General features: G+C 41.9%; 2 long non-coding RNA genes across 4 annotated transcripts in view; one reads left to right on the top strand and one right to left on the bottom strand.

The window, feature by feature from the left end:
* Positions 1 to 17,703, top strand: part of LOC105470657 (uncharacterized) — a 33,444-nt gene that overhangs the window by 8,342 nt on the left and 7,399 nt on the right. For 2 of the 3 annotated variants that reach the window (XR_011613233.1, XR_980662.3), the window contains exons 1-3: positions 10,289 to 10,440; positions 10,895 to 11,153; positions 12,559 to 12,619. This is a non-coding gene — a long non-coding RNA (uncharacterized lncRNA). Of the gene's footprint in view, positions 1 to 10,288; positions 10,441 to 10,894; positions 11,154 to 12,558; positions 12,620 to 17,703 lie in introns of those variants that run through there. The other variant, XR_011613234.1, reaches the window with a different exon arrangement.
* On the bottom strand, positions 4,771 to 7,218 carry LOC139358808 (uncharacterized). The gene is made up of 3 exons (XR_011614304.1): positions 7,119 to 7,218; positions 5,451 to 5,498; positions 4,771 to 4,894 (listed from the first exon to the last, which is right to left on the bottom strand). It is a non-coding gene; the product is annotated as an uncharacterized lncRNA (long non-coding RNA).

Genomic DNA, 17,703 nt, shown 5'->3' on the forward strand with positions numbered 1-17,703 from the left:
AGTCCTCCCACCTAGGCTTCCTGAGTTGCTGGGATTACTGTGTGAGTCACTGCGCCCGGCTCCAATAAGATTTTCATTAGATATGGAGATAACAACATTTTAGCCTATGTGCCTCTTTCTCAGTTGATGCTGTCCTCCCCTCACCAGCTTCCCTCCCTTTTTCCCCTTTCCTCTTGTCTATTGCCTCCTTCAGATCCTCTCTTAAATATCACCTCTTCCAGGAAGCCTTCCTGGGTGGATCTTTTGAAATTCACACTTCTCTAGTCTGTATCTTTTCAAAACAAAGAGTCTCAAGGTAGACTATGATCCCAAATGTATTAGTACACAAGCAGAGAGAACTAATTTACGCTTGCATATCACAGCGAAGGTTACTTTGGAGAATGGGTCTAAGGAGGCTTCTGAGAGGCTGGGATTGCTTTTAACCGGGTGCTGGTTACTCCAGTGTGTTCAATCAGATAACATTAATTCAGCTGCACACTTAGAATTTGTGCTCTTCTGTATATGTGCATAATGCTTCAAGTATAAAAAGCAGTGCTCTCAAACATATTTCAGCCAGCTGGAGTGATTTAAAAAATCCCAATGCCCAAGCCTTACCCCAGACCCGTTACATCAGTCTGTGGGGGTGGGATCCAGTTGACAGTATTTTTTAAAGCTCCCAGGAGATTCCAATGTGCGGCCAAGTTTGAGAGCCAGTGTACCATTAGATGTTGCCCTTGCGGATGTAAGTCATGCCTTCCTCTTATGTCATTTAACTCGTTCAAGATATCCCTCTTCCCAGCAAGTATTTTGTGAAAACTTATAGGTAGCGATCTCTCATTATTTTATACTTTCCCAGGAAACCCCCACCATCATGTTGGTGGGGAGAGTGAAACAAGAGGAAGTCCCAGATCATGGAGAGTGATAGGAAGAAAATAAAGCAGTGTGTTGAGAGTGTTGAGATAGAGAGTATGGGGGTGGGGCAGAGCCCACGTTAGGGTTGGGGGTCAGGGAAATGCTCTGGGAGGAGATGACATTTAAACTGAGATCTGGAAGCACCCAATCAGGATCCCAGCCCTGAAACTGGAAGAGATGTCTGAGCTTTGGGAATAGAAAGATGCAACTGTTAGAACTGAGATCGAGAGAACCAGCCAGAGAGAGGGAAGCAGAAATGGGGCAGGAGAGATGGACTGGGAATAGACCACTGAGGAGGCCAGTCATCATACCGAGTTTGAATTTTATTCTTCCAGCTATTGATCAGTGCAATTCATATACTTACAACCAACACAGGAGAAAATATGTCTGATTCAACTGGGTGCAAATTTGCTTTCTAAAAACAGGTGAGGTTGATGACAATAAAGTTCGGGAATGCCCGGGCATTGGCAAGCTTGCTTCTAAGAATAAATCCTCCAAAAGTTACTAGGCTCTCGTTTTTAAAACTATTTTGATTTGGTTAGGTGTAGAATTTAGGAAACAGCAATTAAGCATTATGTATATTTTAAAGGGAATGATTGCTGACTGGGCAGATTGGGGCCATGGGAGCTGTTAGATTTAACATGTATCACATTTCTCCCTTGGAGTTGGCTACTTACAGCCAGTGACAGTGTTTGCTGCTGCTGAAGAATCCAAACCAAGTCGCTGGCCCAGTAATCCATTGCTCAACTTCATTAACCACAGGAAGACATTAAGTGAATGTAAGGACGGGAGCAGCCTGGAAACCATGCGATGAGCAGCCTTTAAGTTCTGGTATATTTTATGCCATCTCAACTGTGCATCAAGCTCTACTTCCTGGACTCATTAGAACTGTGTGCCCAAAGGTGCCCCTCAACTTTCAGAAGCAAATAGAGAATGATATAATTCGCTCTGAGAACACCTTTCTGTCTTATCCAGAGCATGTCTTATCTATTATGATTACGCATTAAGCATCCTATTGTCCTTAAAATTTCATGAGATTCTACCCCTGCTTGCTAGGATTATGTCAAAGCGTCTTGTCTTGAAGGCAACACTACAGCTTGTCTTTTTTCCTTAACCATTACTGGGCACTCCCAGGAGGCTAAGGAACCCATGGGCTTAACATGGTTGAATAGTCTAGGGCTGTTGCAAACTCTCTTTCTAGAAAGATTGCTTCCCCAGGAAGCGGACTCTGAGATAAAGATTTGTGTGCAAGTAGTTTGTTTGGGAGTTGATTCCAGAAAACTCCAGGAGGGGAGTAGGAAAGTGAGTAAAGAAAGGGAAGGTGGCTGGTACAGGTGTATTAACAAGCAAGTTATCACTGTGGGCTGCTGGAGCCTAATCCTGCTAGGAATGCTGGGAGGTAGTGTAGATTCGGCACTCTCGAGATGTCTCTCCTAAAGGGTGAGAGAGCTGGGGTATTTATCCACCTACTCCTGCCAGCCATTGGATGAGGGCCACTTCTGGCCTTCCCCGGAGGCAAAAGAGATGGGTGCTGGCAGTTCCTAGTTGAGTTGGTGTGTGAAGAAATGGGCGATCAGGCAATGTCTGTTGGAGCAGAATCTCCTACACTGTGAGGTTTCTGAGGGTGAAGAAGACCGTCCTGTTCCTGAAGCACCTCTACTTTTTGGCACAGTGCCAGGCACACAGTAGACCTTCAATAAATGTCTACCAAGTGCACCAGCGAGTTTGAAAGCTTAGCTCCGTGCCTCTTTTAGTTGCTCTCTCCTGTTCAGTCCTATTGTTTATAATCTGTAGTTTGCACTTGCTTATAAGTCTTTTGCATTCCCTGATTTGGTCAATCTTCACTTTCCCCACTCCCCATTGTATCTCTAGTAGGGCCGCAGAGCTCTCATTATCATCATAGTTTGAACTTTTAAACAAAATAAAGGACATGTGGTCTGACATTTATGAGTGTGCTAAGCATAAAATGGGGGCAGAAGGTTTCAAATTAGGATTGTCCCAGAAGTCTTAGGACATATGATCACTGTGTACAGATCAGGTACACATCATGACAAAAGCTAAGTTTGGGTTTGGAATCAGAGAAAGCAGCACTTAAAAAAAATTCACCATTTACTAAGACCTCAGGCAAATTGTTTAACCTCTCAGGGCTTCAGTTTTCCCATCTGTGAAACGGGAATAATTATATCACTGACTATTACCAGTGGAGAGAGGATCACATGAGCAAATATAAAATACTGAGCATTATACTTGATACACAGAAAGCACTCCCCAATTTTTAGTTTTTTCATGATTTTGTAAACAGTTGTTGATTGTTGTTTACAGAGTGTTTTCAGATATATCGGAGGTCCAGTCTAACCTGAACCGAGCAATAACGTTCACTTCGGCTCAATCCCCTACATTTGCAAGGGCGCCGATTTACAAAACTGATCAGGGAAGTTGGTGTCCTCATGCAGAAAGTACAGAAATCAGAGTACAAGTTCAAGCCACTGGGGCAGAGAGTTCCTGCTACAAGGAGTTCCTGCTAGCGTCCTCTTCCCTCCATGGGCCGACCCACTGTCTCCACCCATATTCATTAAGCACCTGCTCCGTGCCAGGTGCATGACTGGGTATTGGGGACGTGGCAGAAAAGAAAGCACCTGCGTGGCTCTTAGGGAACTTAAACATTGAGGGGAAGACAGGCAGATAATGGTCATGATCATAATAGCAATTGGCATTTACAAAGCACTCGGTATCAAGCACTGTTCTAAACACTTCACAATATGAACTCCTTAATCCTTAAAACAGTTTTATTGTTCTTTCTTTTTTTTTTTTTTTTTTTGAGATGGAGTCTCACTCTGTCGCCCAGGCTGGAGTGCAGTGGCGCGATCTCGGCCCACTGCAAGCTCCGCCTCCCAGGTTTACACCATTCTCCTGCCTCAGTCTCCCAAGTAGCTGGTACTACAGGCGCCCGCCACCTCGCCTGGCTAGTTTTTTGTATTTTTTAGTAGAGACGGGGTTTCACCGAGTTAGCCAGGATGGTCTCGATCTCCTGACCTCATGATCCGCCCATCTCGGCCTCCCAAAGTGCTGGGATTACAGGCTTGAGCCACCGTGCCCAGCCTGTTCTTTGTTTTTTAAGACAGAGCTTCACTCCGTCGCTCAGGCTGGAGTGCAGTGGTGCAACCCCGGCTCACTGCAACCTCCAGCTCCTGGGTTCAAGCAATTCCCCTGCTTCAGCCTCCCAAGTAGCTGGGACCACAGGTGTGTGCCACCACACCTGGCTAATTTTTTTTGTATTTATTTGTAGAGACAGGGTTTTGCCATATTGATCAAGCTGGTCTTGAACTCCTGACCTCAAGTGATCCATCCATCTTGGCCTCTGAAAGGGCTGGGATTACAGGTGTGAGCCACCGCACCCAGTCATTAAGCCAGTTTTTGATAAAGTGCTTTTGTTGTCCCCATTTTACATATGAGGAAACGGAGGCACGGGAAGGTTAGGCAACTTACTCAAGGTAATGGAGATAGCAAATGGGGAAGCCTGGATTCAAACCTGGCGTGCCTCCAGTTGTTTTATTCTTAACAACCATGCATTACTCCCCCTTGACAGTGTTGCAGCCACAGTGAGTTTTCTATCCCCCAAATCCAGGTATTTCTTGCATTGCTTTTCCCTGCTCATATTCAGCGACTGAGAATTTAAGAAGCCTCAGTTCTTAAACATTAGCACCCATATTATCTCCCAGGACATTAAGACAGATTGATGCACCTCACCTTTGGAGCTCCTGGTATAGCAAGTCTGGGGTGGGGTCTTAGAACGTGCATTTCCAACAGGCTCCTAGATGACACAGCAGCTGCGAGTACACAGACCACACTTTTGAGTTGCCACAAGGGTGACTTTGCTCTCCCGGCTACACTTGACAAAGTCTGGAGACATTTTTGGTTGTCACGACTCAGGGGTTGCTACTGGCATCTGGTGGGTGGAGACCAGGGACACTGCCAAACATCCCACAGCACCCGAGAAAGAGGCCTGCAGAGAAACAATGTTCTGGCCCTAAGTGCCAACAGTGTCAAGGTGAGAACCCAACCCCACAAACCTTCATGTCTACAGGAATCGCCTGAGGATGTTGTGGAAAACGTTGGTTCTGATAAAGTAGGACTTGAGTGGCAGCTCGGATGCTGCATGGTTTTTTTTTTTTTTCTTTTCTTTTTCTTTTTTTTTTTTTGAGACAGAGTCTCCCTCTGTTCCCCAGACTGGAGTGCAGTGGTGAGATCTCAGCTCACTGCAACCTCTGCCTCCCGGGTTCAAGCGATTCTCCTGACTCAGCCTCCCGAGTAGCTGGGACTACAGGTGCCCGCCACCACGCCTGGCTAATTTTTGTATTTTTAGTAGGGATGGGGTTTCACCATGTTAGCCAGGATGGTCTTGAACTCCTGACCTCGTGATCTGCCCACCTCAGCCTCCCAAAGTGCTGGGATTACAGGTGTGAGCCACCATGCCCGGCCAGATGCTGCATTTCTAACAGGCTCTAACAGGGGATGTGGATCCAGGGACTCCACTTTGAGTAGCAAAAGCTAGGAAATACCTGGCATGGGTGGAGGTCTTGAATCAACGCTTAGGACACAATGGACTTCTAAGAAATAAAACCAAAACATTATCTTTCATTAGTTCAGAACAAAAGTAACTCTGAATTTAAATAATCCTCTTCCAACTCTCCCTGTCCTAAGTTTTGCCCTTAGAAAAGGCCTGGAGCAGAGGGGCTTAGAGGGACAGAATCCTCCATCCCTCTCCTCCAAGCTGTCAGGGGCCTCTTTAAAATGAGGAAGGACAGAGCTTAGTCACAACTGCCTTGCTTCAGTCCTGAAACATCCAGTGGAGTCTATTGTTGTCTGGAATCATGGCTTCTTTCCAAGAGGGGCACATTGACGGTGGTGTTTGCATCTGCCTGACTTGTAGGTCTGCAATGCGAGATGAAAAAGTGGCTGTTTTTAAAATGGTTGCTCTCTTGGGAAAGGGGTATGCGAGAAAATGGACTCTCTGCGTCCAGCCCTCCAGAGATGGCACCCCAGCCCCTGTGATAAATGGCAGCATTAACAAGGTTTGGTTGAGAGAGAACCTGCAGATTTATGACTTCCTGTGTCCGCCAGCAGATGTCATTATGGCTGACAGAACAGAAGGCCTTTCAAGAGGGAGCTGGGTGGAGCTAAGAAGAGGGGAAAAAATAAAATAAAATAAAAGGCAGTAGCCAAAACGAGTGTTTGCTTAGTGGTGCTATTGTTGATACTGTCATTTTAGGGACACAGCGAAGTTTTATACTAAGCTGAACATATTGTGATATCGCGGAGGTCCTGCTTCTAAGATTTAGGCAGAAACTCTCAAATGAAAGGCAAAGTTATTGGCTTTACTCAAATAAGAAAGCCTACAGGTTTTTTGTTCCTGGCCTATTTGTACCCTTAAAAATTCTCTAGGATAAAATGGACACTTTGCACTGAATAAACATATATTTACCTTGAAATACCATTTTTGATGAGTTTTAAAATATATTCATTTTATAAATTCAGCAACTTGTTCTGAAATTCCTTTGATGTACGTATAATCTCACCCATGTTAAGAAATTGCTCTGTAGGATGTCACTGGTATTTTAGGTGCCAGAAAATTTTGTGGTATTGAAAAATGGTATACATTTGGCATTCATCATGGGCCCCAAACCCGTATTAACAAATACAGCTGCTGACTCATCCTTAGCAGTAATTATAGGTCACATGTTCATGTATCTTCCTTTTCATCTTTACCTGAAGATTTACCTTCAGTAGGTAAAGAAGGCATTTTTTTTCCAGTTGACTCTCATCTAATGGACACTGGAATGTGTCCCTTGGTCTCAGTGATCATTGCCCCAAACTGCAACCCGGAAGGAACAGCTCTGGTTACAGATAAGGAGCTGTCTTCAAATCTATCATCAACAAATCATCCCCCATCGTGGCTGCACAGCCAATGGGACTTGGCAGAAATTGAGTCATGGAGAACTTCTTGGAGGACTTGCAGAGGACGTCAGTAACACATATTACTTTTTTGCCCTGGTCTCTCAAAAAATAAAATAAAATAAAATAAACCAACAAAAACTCATTTTAAGCAAAAACTTGATTGAGAGCCTTCTATCATTAATTAATAGCCATACAGTGAATGCATGTGTTGTGGTGAATATCTGATTCCATAGAGATTTTCAAAATAACATGGGGGGTGAAAAAATGGCTACCTCTGTCATGCCTTTTGCAAACCTCTTTGGAGTGGTCGTGTAGTGATTTGCTGACGAACCGGGCTCCAGAGTCTCACTCTGAATTCTTTTCCCGGTTCTTCCACTCATGACTTGTATGATTCTGGCCAAGTTACATAAGCTCTTCAAATCTATTTTCTCACCTTTAAAAGATGGACAATAGTGGCACCATTCGCTTAGTGTTTTTTCTAATGAGGGTTGAACACTTGTTTGTGAAGTAGTGAACTGAGTGCCTGGCACAGAGAGGAGTTCAATACGTTAGCTATTGTTATAATAATTAATGTTAAAATATATTTCCTCTTTATTATTTCACAGGCAGACACGCCAAGTTATAGACTGATTCATTGGCCACCTAGAAAAGAAATCCGATAATAATAGTAATAGCATTAATTGTAGCTATCATATATTGAACACATACTAAGTGCCGGACACTGTCCTGACTACTTGACACGTAAAATCTATTGAATTTAATCCTTACAGCAACTTTATGAGGTCAAGTATTATTACTTCCATTTTACATAAGAGGAAACACAGTTTGGATGGTTTAAACCAGTGGTTTTCAAAACTGAACATGCATCAGAATCAACTGCAGGGCTTTTTAAAACAAAGATTACTGGCTCCTCTCCCCAGAGGCTCTGAATTAGTAAATATGGTCTGGGGTCCCAAGATGTTCATATGGACAAGTTCCCAGATGCTGCTGCTGCTGCTGCTGCTGATCTGGGAACCCCATCTGAGAACCACTGATTTAAGTAACTTGTTCATTGCTACACAACGAGTAAGTGGCAGAATGAGTTTTCAAATTAAAAAAATTTGAATACTTTAAAAATATTGTTTATTTATTTTTATTATTTATTTATTTATTTATTTATTTTGAGACAGAGTTTTGCTCTGTTGCCCAGGTTGCAGTGCAATGGCGTGATCTCAGCTCACTGTAACCTCCACCTCCTGGATTCAAGACATTCTCCTGCCTCAGCCTCCCAAGTGGCTGGGATTACAGGTGCGCACCACTACGCCTGGCTAATTCTTGTATTTTTGGTAGAGACGGTGTTTCACCATGTTGCCCAGGCTAGTCTCGAACTCCTGACCTCAAGTGATCCACCTGCCTCGGCCTCCCAAAGTGCTGGGATTACAGGCGTGAGCCACCATGCCTGACCTGAATACACTTTTTAAATATAATTTTAACAAATACCTATATTTCTTCAAATTTCCTAACATTCAACCTTTGAATTAATAGTTGATTGTTGAATTCACAAAGTACAATGATTTGGGTAGCTACTTGTTTGCATGAAATGCCCTATTCCATAATGTTCTTCATGGCCCAAAACAGTTTGTGATTTCCTAGAAGGAGAGAATTTCGGGATTTCAGAGCAGCATCAAATCCTTAAATCAACCGTGCTTGACCACTCTTGAGGTCAGCAGTCCTACTGGGTTGTAAGAGAATGCCAGGGCTGTGACCCACCCCAGCTGGAGAATTCGTTAGGAGTTCCAAGGTGGAGCCCAGCTGAGCCGGCCACACGTGGGCACCATGTGTGCCTGAAAGGCATGGCGTTTCCTTGGTCCCCAGCCAGGAAGGACTCTCAAAACATAGCCCCTCTGGACCTCAGAGGTCTCTGGAGATGCCTTCATTGACTGTCTAAGATCCAGACGCCTCCACTGCCCATGTGAGCCACTTGCAACCAGTCAGCCCAGGGGACCATTGGTACAAAGTGCTGTCTGGAGTCAGACTGAGATGTGCTTTGACTCGTATCAGAGAGTTTGGGAATGTAGGAGAGAGACCTCCAGAAGCCCTTGATGAGAGATGTGAATGGAGACAAAAGATGCAGGCATAGAGCCCGGGTAAAGCCCTTAGTGGATAAAGTAAACCAGCAAAAGGTCAATGGTGTCTTCCTTTTCAGTTCTAAATGAAAATAACTGGAATTCAAATACACAGGCAGGAAGAAATGTGAACACTTAAGGACTTGAAGAAAACAGATAAACTGAAGAAAACAGGTATGCCTTGGACAGAGCTGATTCCTTGCTGGTGGAAGATGGGGAATTCCTATTGCTGTGATGGAAGATGGAGGAAGGGGGAGCACACTGGGTTTACCATCAGGAGCCTGGGTTTCCAGTGCAGTCTCTGTAGAGTGTGGGCCAGATGAGTTTTGAGGCCTCTTCCTCTTCTGACGTACATAGATGTTACTTATTTATACACTCATTCATTCATTCTTCATTCATTCAGCAAATATTAACTGAGCACATTGTATGGAGCAGGTATTGTTATAGACACCGGGGTAAAAGCACAGAGCCCAATCTCTTCTCTCATGGAGCTTACTCTCCAGTGATAAGAGGAAGAGAATATATAAAATAAATTATCTAGTATATTAGGATGTGAAAAGTGCCATGGAGAAAATGAAGGGAAGTAGATTTGGGTTGCAATGGCCTATATGGTGGTGTGGTTGAGAAATGGCTACTTCCATTCCCAATGACAGCATTTGTTACCATCAATAACCACCCTTTAGTTACAAAGGAGAGAAAATTAAGTCAAATTGGCCTAATGACAAAAGGAAAAATTTGGCTGCCTATAACCCAGAAGTCCAGCAGTTGTTAGTTTTAGTGGACACTGCTGTTTTTCCTCCCAGCATTCACGCCAACAATCCTTTCTGACATAACTCAGATATTCCTGTGGCTATCTAACGCTTTCCCATTTGACTTACCTACTTCCAGGGAAGGAGACACCTCCCCCAGCTCCAGGACTTAAGCCAATCAGCACATTCCCTTCCCTCATTGATCACAGTGATTGGTTCATGAGTAAGAAAGGGCTCAATGGAGCAGAATCTCAGAAATGTGTCTTGGGAGCTTTTATTTACTGACCTAGGATGGAAAAAAATTGGCACTGGCAGCTATCTCATAACCATAAGGAGGCCTGGAAATAAAAACCTAGGCTCTTGATGGCACCATTGATCCACTGAATAAACACACTCGAGTACATCTATCTTATGACTAGACGTATAAATGAGCCAAAAAACTTAGAACCTTTCGAGTTGGGCTTTCTGTTACTTATAATAGATAAAATGTCAAGTTTTCATATGTAGGTGCTCATCGATGACGTCATAGAGCTCCAGTTTCCTTCTGTGAGGGCTTCACTCTCAGCCTGGCTGCCCCCACAGTGGTCACCAGCAGCCTCATTCCTGGCAGCACCTGCCAAAGCTCTGCACTCCTGCTGCCTGGGTTCCCTTGGCTCATGTGCCCATCTCTGAACCCAGCCCTGAGGTCAGGGGGATAGAATGGTGATGATTCTGGGACAGACGCTCTCTCCCGGGGCCAGGTCTGCCACCTGCTTCATTTGAATTACATCGTTCGAGAAAGTGGGTTGTTCAGATTAAAGAGATGCTATCAGAAAAGTGGTTCATGGATGCTGGACAATCAGAAATCATACAAATTCACTATAATACCTCATTTCCGACTTTGGTGTCTTACTTTCCTTATGTGTAAAATAAAAAAGTTGAGATAAAGTGATGTTCCCTAATAATTTTGCTGTCAAGGACCCCCTCTCTTGCCTTCCTTCGTTGCTCATTGTGGAAACCTCATTAAACTAAACTTGAAAGATTTTGTCTATAATTCCTCCATTCTTCCATGCACCATTCAACACACTGTTATGGATTGTCCACTAGCTTCTAGTGTAGTTGTAGCCCTGTGATTACAGCAGTGAAAAAGGTTGGAAGGGATGTGATCTGTTCTGTTAAATGTAATGGGAAGTCTGCTGGTGGTTTTCTTCCTAGGTCAAAATACCAGAGCTTTAGAAGAAAAAAGTTTCGTGTTCATGCCCCTTCTTCTCTGCTTGGTATGTTGGTATGAGGATGTGATGCCTGGAGCTGGAACAAAAAATTTGCAACCATGAGGTGGACATGCATGAAGACAAAGAATTAGCATGAGCACTGAGGAGCAGGAGGGGCAATCGAAGCCTGGAGCCATGATGGTTTGCACAATCCTTGGCCTTCTGTGTTGGATCTAGACTTATTCATCCAGGCTTTTTATAAGGTGAGATACAGCAAGTCTTCATTGCTTAAGGCTTAGTTAAAAGTATTTTGTTACTTGGAGTCAAAAGCATTCTTGATTGATACAGTTAGATTCAGTAGAAGTCCCCAAGCAACTTATAATCTGAAGAAGTCCAGTGAATAGAGAATTACAAATGTCACAAGTGTCCTGAAGAGGAAGTACAGGAGCTTATATCATGGGCATCTAAACATTCAAACAAATTATATTTAAAAAGTAATAAATTTTTCTACTACTTTAGAGAATTAGGTCAGAGATAGACAGAATTTTTCTTGAAGGACCACATAGTAAATATTTTCCATTGCAGGCCATATTGGCCTCTGTTGCAACTACTCAACTCTGCTGGTATAGTTTGAAAGAAGCCATAAACAACATGTAAATTAATCAACATGACTGTGTTCCAATAAAACTTTATTAACAAAATAGGCATCTGGCTGGATTGGGCCATAAACCATAGTTTGCTGACTCCTGAATTAAATACACGCAACTGAGTATGCATAAAAACAGACAATCAAGTTTAGCTTGGAATATTTAATAAAATATGGAAATACTTTTAAAATTTTGCTTTGCAAATTTCCCAGTGCCAGGTCTTTAAGCTCACACATTCTGTGAGTCAGTGATTCCTCTTTCATGCCTTCCCCTTCTCCCACAGATGTGGATTGAGAAGTGGGTCAGCTGGGCAGCTACCCAGGGTACCAATCTCTAATGAGCTTAGGAACACTAATGGAAGGAGTTGAGAAATCTATGTTGGTTCGTCTCTAATGAAAACATATACCACTGTAATATGAACCAGGCAAAGATACTAAAACATAACATTTATTAGCCCTGAAATGCTTCTGCTAGGAGTTTTGTAACTAACATACACTGCATTTACAATCGGCTCAAAGATGGCAGTTGTGGTCAGCGGAAATACCAAAACCACGTAATGAGTGGTGTGCTGTAACCTACAAAGGATGTGATTTATATTGGGGATATTAAACCTTTTAATATACCTCCCAAGAAGCTTCTTGGTTCAGAAAAACTTACAAAAGAATTCTAAAGAGAAACCCAAACTGCAGAAATGTTGGAAATATTTTAATGTACTTTTTTTTTTTTTAAGAATATTGATTCTGTTTCAACCAATGGAAGTAAAATTGTAATTCTGATTCCGAAAAAAATTTTTTACAGAAAATCAGATTCTACCTTCAGTAACTGATGTGGTTTGGCTGTATCTCCACTCAAATCTCATCTTGAATTATAGTTCCCATAATCCCCAAGTGTCATGGGCGGGACCCAGTGGGAAGTAACTGAATTATGGGGGCACTTACCCTCATGCTGCTGTTCTCATGAGAGTGGGTGAGTTTCCACAGATCTGATGGTTTTATAAACGGCTTTTCCTCTTTTTGCTCAGCACTTCTTCTTGCTGCCGCCACGTGAAGAAGGATGTATTGGCTGCCCCTTCCGCCATGATTGTAAGTTTCCTGAGGCCTCCACAGCCATGTTGAACTGTGAATCAATTAAGCCTCTTTCCTTTATAAATTACCCAGTCTTGGGTATGTCTTTATTAGCAGTGTGAGAATGGACAAAAACACTAATGGTATGTGGGACAAATGCTTGAAGGGTATTGGATTGAAGAGTCACCAGACTGTTAGTCTAGGTGGCTCCAGTTAGATAAAAGCCCATGAACTCAAGTCCATGTTGAGACTAAGAAGGTAACACAAATGGAATGCATTGGATCCAAGGCAACAGGGAAGGGTGGAGACTGAGGCAGACTTGAGATTGTATGCCCTGCCCCATCTATTGTTCTCTCTCTCCCTCTCTGTCTCTCTGTCTTTCTCTCTCTTTTACACACACACACACGCACACACATACATGCATGCATGCACACACCAGCTCTCTCTTCTACACAAGCAACACACATTCCTTCCACCAATGTAGTCGAGATGTGCTGGGCAATGCTGAAGTCTAACTGTGCATCTTAATGGTTCAGGTTGCTTAATTCTTCCTTTCACTGACAAGATGAATTGTAGAAGATGCCACCCCTATCAGCATCTCATGCTATGGATCTATTAGTATCTCTATTTATGGAGAAGAGAGAAGAGAGTGATAATTTATACACACATTTGTTTTGTAAAAATTATACTCCTATCCTCTGATTGGTTCGAGTCCTCCAGAATATCACTCCTCTGTGATAGAGAATGTAGCTAGAAGGGGAAATGTTAAATCGTTTAGGAATTTCCAATTTTTATATTGCCACTTGTAGCAAACTGTGTCATCCACTAAGCCGTGCAGTTTTTCCTATGCCCAAAATGTCACAAAAAGAAAAGTAGATCACAGCAGTTTACACATGCCAAACGCATTTGTCAAATAAACAACACAGAAAGAATTGCAATTGGAATACCATCCCTGTAAATAAACAGTATTTAATCTGACTTTAATCGAAATGTGCATGCTGATACCTTCATTTATGCAAGATATGAAGCTGATATAAAGGAAAATCATGACAACAATTCCACTTGAGACATTATGAAAGTTGGGACTTCTAAAGCACTTTGAGAGGAAAAAATGAAACATTTCCTCATGCATGTGAAGAAACGTTGTTGCATTTGGTTTATAAAATGCTTCCATGTGGTAATGAATAAGGTAGAATTTCCAATTTAGTACAGTGCTAAATTGAGCTGTTATATGCTTCAGGAAGATAGATTTAGGCACTCAATAATTAAGCAAAAAACCCAGAATTGTTTGGTGTAATGGACTCAAGTGTCCTTTGCTGCCTAACTTCTATTCGTCTTCCCCTGTAAGATAATACCACTTGGAGTTTGCTTTGGGGCCGTTAATTCTCTCCCGTGCTCAGCCATTCCTGTGGACCCTTTCGCCAGCTCTCGGGACTGGCTAAAGTCAATAATCTCATCTCATCTCACCCTTCTGGCAACCATAATTTGATCCATGACGGGCAGAAACTTAGAAGCAATGAAATCTGTAGAAAAGTTTGTTAAAGCTTCTTGGGGAAAGAGGGGGAGCTCACTTCTCTTTGAGAACCACAGGAGGAGAGGCCATTCCTTCTGTGGTCTGTGTGGTGTGAACCTATGAAGACTTGAATAGCTTCTTTGTTACCAAATGGAAGACCTTGGAATTGGCAACGGGAACCTATCTGAGGTCTGAAGAATAGGCTGACTCTATGGAAAGCAGAGAGAAAAAAAAATGGAAAGGAACAAAGCTGGTCCTGATGTCACCAGATCAAGCTGTACCTGGAAGCTGGTCCTGCCCTTTGCCTTTATAGTGATAGAAGTCCATAGGTACTATTATTCTTCAAGCGTTCTTGAACTGGATTTCCTATCCCTTTCAAAGGAAATATTTGTAACTCATCATTTAGCTTTGGCAAATGGATGATGATATATTATTAATAATACATTTTTGATGAGTTATGCCAGGAAAACGGGGCCATTCTGTGGGTTTCTGCTTTGTTGTTTTGTTTACTATATTGTTTTCAATTGGAATTAATACCTCCTTAAGTCATTTTATTACTAGTCTCCTGTTTCATACTTCGTAACATAGTTTAAGTACCATCTTCCCTATGAATTCATTATTAGATAAGATTATAAAGACTCTAGTTTTAGATCTGCTGAGGCTGCCCCATGTGGTTAAGAACATGTGTGTTAGGTTAGATAGATGTGATTTTGAAGCCTGGGCTCCCCAATTACTAACTAAGTGACTTTGAACAGTTTACCTAAATTCTCTAAGATACTTCTCCCACCCTAGAAAAATACTGTTAATAACAGCATCTTATCTCAGATGACTTTCAGGAAGACAAAATGTTATAATGCACGTACAACACTCATCACAGCACCGGACACAGAGTAACTGCTCAATAAATGTTGATGCTGTTTATCTTATTGTTATCATACGTATCAAAGAACTCATCATATACAACGAGCCCAATAAATTCAAGCTACAGTAATTAGCTCAATAAATATTTTCTATATGAAACATTTAAAAAATGATGAGCAGATGGTTGAATGAATATACGAGTAAATTAAGATATGATTCATTGAAAAAAATGAATGAATGAATGGGAACTAGAAAATGAGAGGTGATAACACAAATTGAGGGGCAGGGCTAAGGGATGAGGAGGAGAAAATGATGGAAAGGCACCCTGTGCTTTATGGGAATGCCCTTCTTGTGATCTGCGTCTCCATCAGGTGGAATGTTCTGCAATGCTGCTCTCTTCATACTCTCATTACTGCAGGTCATCTGTCTGGAGCTTGTTGATGGGCAGCTTTATAGAGAGCTGTAAAGCAGCACTTATGGCCAAAGTCATCATCGTTTGTTGAATTCTGTGCTTATGGTGCCCACATCATTTTCTCTCCTTTCTCTAGGTCATAGTCATTCAGTACACACATGGAGTTTAGCATAGATGGCTTAATTCCTCATACCGCCTCCCCATAGCCTCTGAAATAAAATTCAAGAGACCTCAAGACCCAAAAGATAAGTAAGAATAAGTAGGATAATGTGGACGTTTATTGAGTACTTATTTTAGTTCAGACCCAAAGAGTTAGCTAGGCAAAGATAACTCACCATCTTGAGTGAACCATCTCATCCAACCTTTACAACTATATGCGTCAGGTACACTCATTAGCTCAGCTTTGCTGATGAGGAAACAGATACACAAGGTTATATTACTTGTTCAATGTCACAGGGCTAGGGAGTGGCACTGACAGGATTTGAACCTAAGCTTCTGTCCCTGGAGCTTCTTCTCCAGGGGGCTTTAGCCGTCATCACTCTCTACCTGGCCTTAACTCCTAATGCACTTGAAGCTGCAAACACAGCTGTCCCTCCACTTCCTTTAGACTCTTCAAAATGAACTCAACAGAGTGAGTTTTCTGAAATAAAATTCTTTAAATGTACACACATTAGGGACACTTTGAGATTATTTTAAAAATTCATGTTTATAGATTTATTTGAAATTTTTAAAACATATTTCCTACTCATATTCCATTGATCCATATTAGCCAGTAGACAGACACTTAGAATTATAGCCCAGGTACAGTGCTGTAGTCCAAGTACTTCAAATGCCATTTCAAGGGACCATAGACCATTCTTACTGTAGGTATCTGGACCACCAACCTTGCTCTCATAGCCAAGCTTGGACAGGATAGTGTTAGCTAAAATTCTGTTTTAGACACCCTTTTATGCCTACCTATCCAAGAGCTATGCAATTTGTAGCATCCCAGCCTCCAGATTCACAGAACAAAGTATAGAAGAGGGATTGGGAGTTGAGAAGTCATCGCTTAATAACTATCACACTGGCAACTTACATAAGTCTAGGGGTTATATGTTCTCTTAACTCTGAGAATATGTGCTCTTAATGCTGCAATCCACAGGGATGGATCCTTGGTAGCCATGTTTGTATCATGTGACCTTGCCCACTTCCTCAACTGGACTGGACGAGAACACTTGCATAAATCACATTCTGTCTCCTGAGGACTGGGACTGACAGTTAGTTAGTTTCTATCACTGAACCTGACTCATGTAAATCTGGGGTCACCATATTTCACCATAATCCACCAAACAGACTAAGCATGGAGGAAATCTGTCTATAGTGATCAAAGTAAAGAAAGTGGAGTAGAAATGAAAAGGGAGGTGAGGGAGGGAGAGAAAGTGCCTCAGTGATTTTCTACTTTTTGAGTACAGTCTCTTCCTAAAGGCTGGTTGGATCCCAGTCTTCTGTGTTCATTGAGACATTCCTACCTTTATAAAACATAACAACATTTTATATCAGTCAAGTAAGTCAGTTTCTGTTGCTTACATCCAAAAAGGACAGATTAATAAGACAATGCACTTTTTATTTTTTTCTTGTTCAGAGCATACTCAAATACTTTATGAGACAAGGTAGCTTACAAATAACACATAAACCATTTTATTGACCAGAAAGGTGGTTGGTCAACTTCATTTAAAAAAGACAAGAAATGGGCAGAGCTATTTATTCAATATTTTTAGCAATAAGTGACAATAAAATTTCCAAATTGTTCCTCAGCTTCTAATTTCTCTATAAGATTTTATAAATATCTAAGATTTCAATAATTACAATAATTAAAAATTTCTAAATAATTCTTTTAAATTACTTTTTAAAATGGGTGGCTTGAAAGAAAAGTATTAACTGTTAGCTTTCAGAAAAATAGCAGTGGAGGTCAATAATGTTAGAGAAGGATGAAGAAAGTTTGTAATCACCAGAGAACCTGTTTGTAATTCGAGAAGACAAATGACCATTTTGATGGGAGTCAGACACATTTCCAGAAAGTAGCTTACCTTGTATTGGATAAAATAATGCTACCTCCAATTAGTATATAACCCAGTAACTAACGTGAGAAGAAAAAGTGTGAAGTAGAAGGAGCTCTCTGGTTGCCAGGGAGCAACCAAACTCAGTAACTCAAGTGAGTTTAGTAAAACAGTGTTTTGTGTGTGTGTGTGTGTGTGTGTGCACGTGCACGCGTGCACGTGTGTGTGCTGCTTGAATCTGAGAGGAGCATGATTAGAGTAAGCTTTGGGCATGGCTAGA

This window comes from Macaca nemestrina, chromosome 15 (genome assembly GCF_043159975.1).
Source record: "Macaca nemestrina isolate mMacNem1 chromosome 15, mMacNem.hap1, whole genome shotgun sequence".
Taxonomy (NCBI): Eukaryota; Metazoa; Chordata; class Mammalia; order Primates; family Cercopithecidae; genus Macaca; species Macaca nemestrina.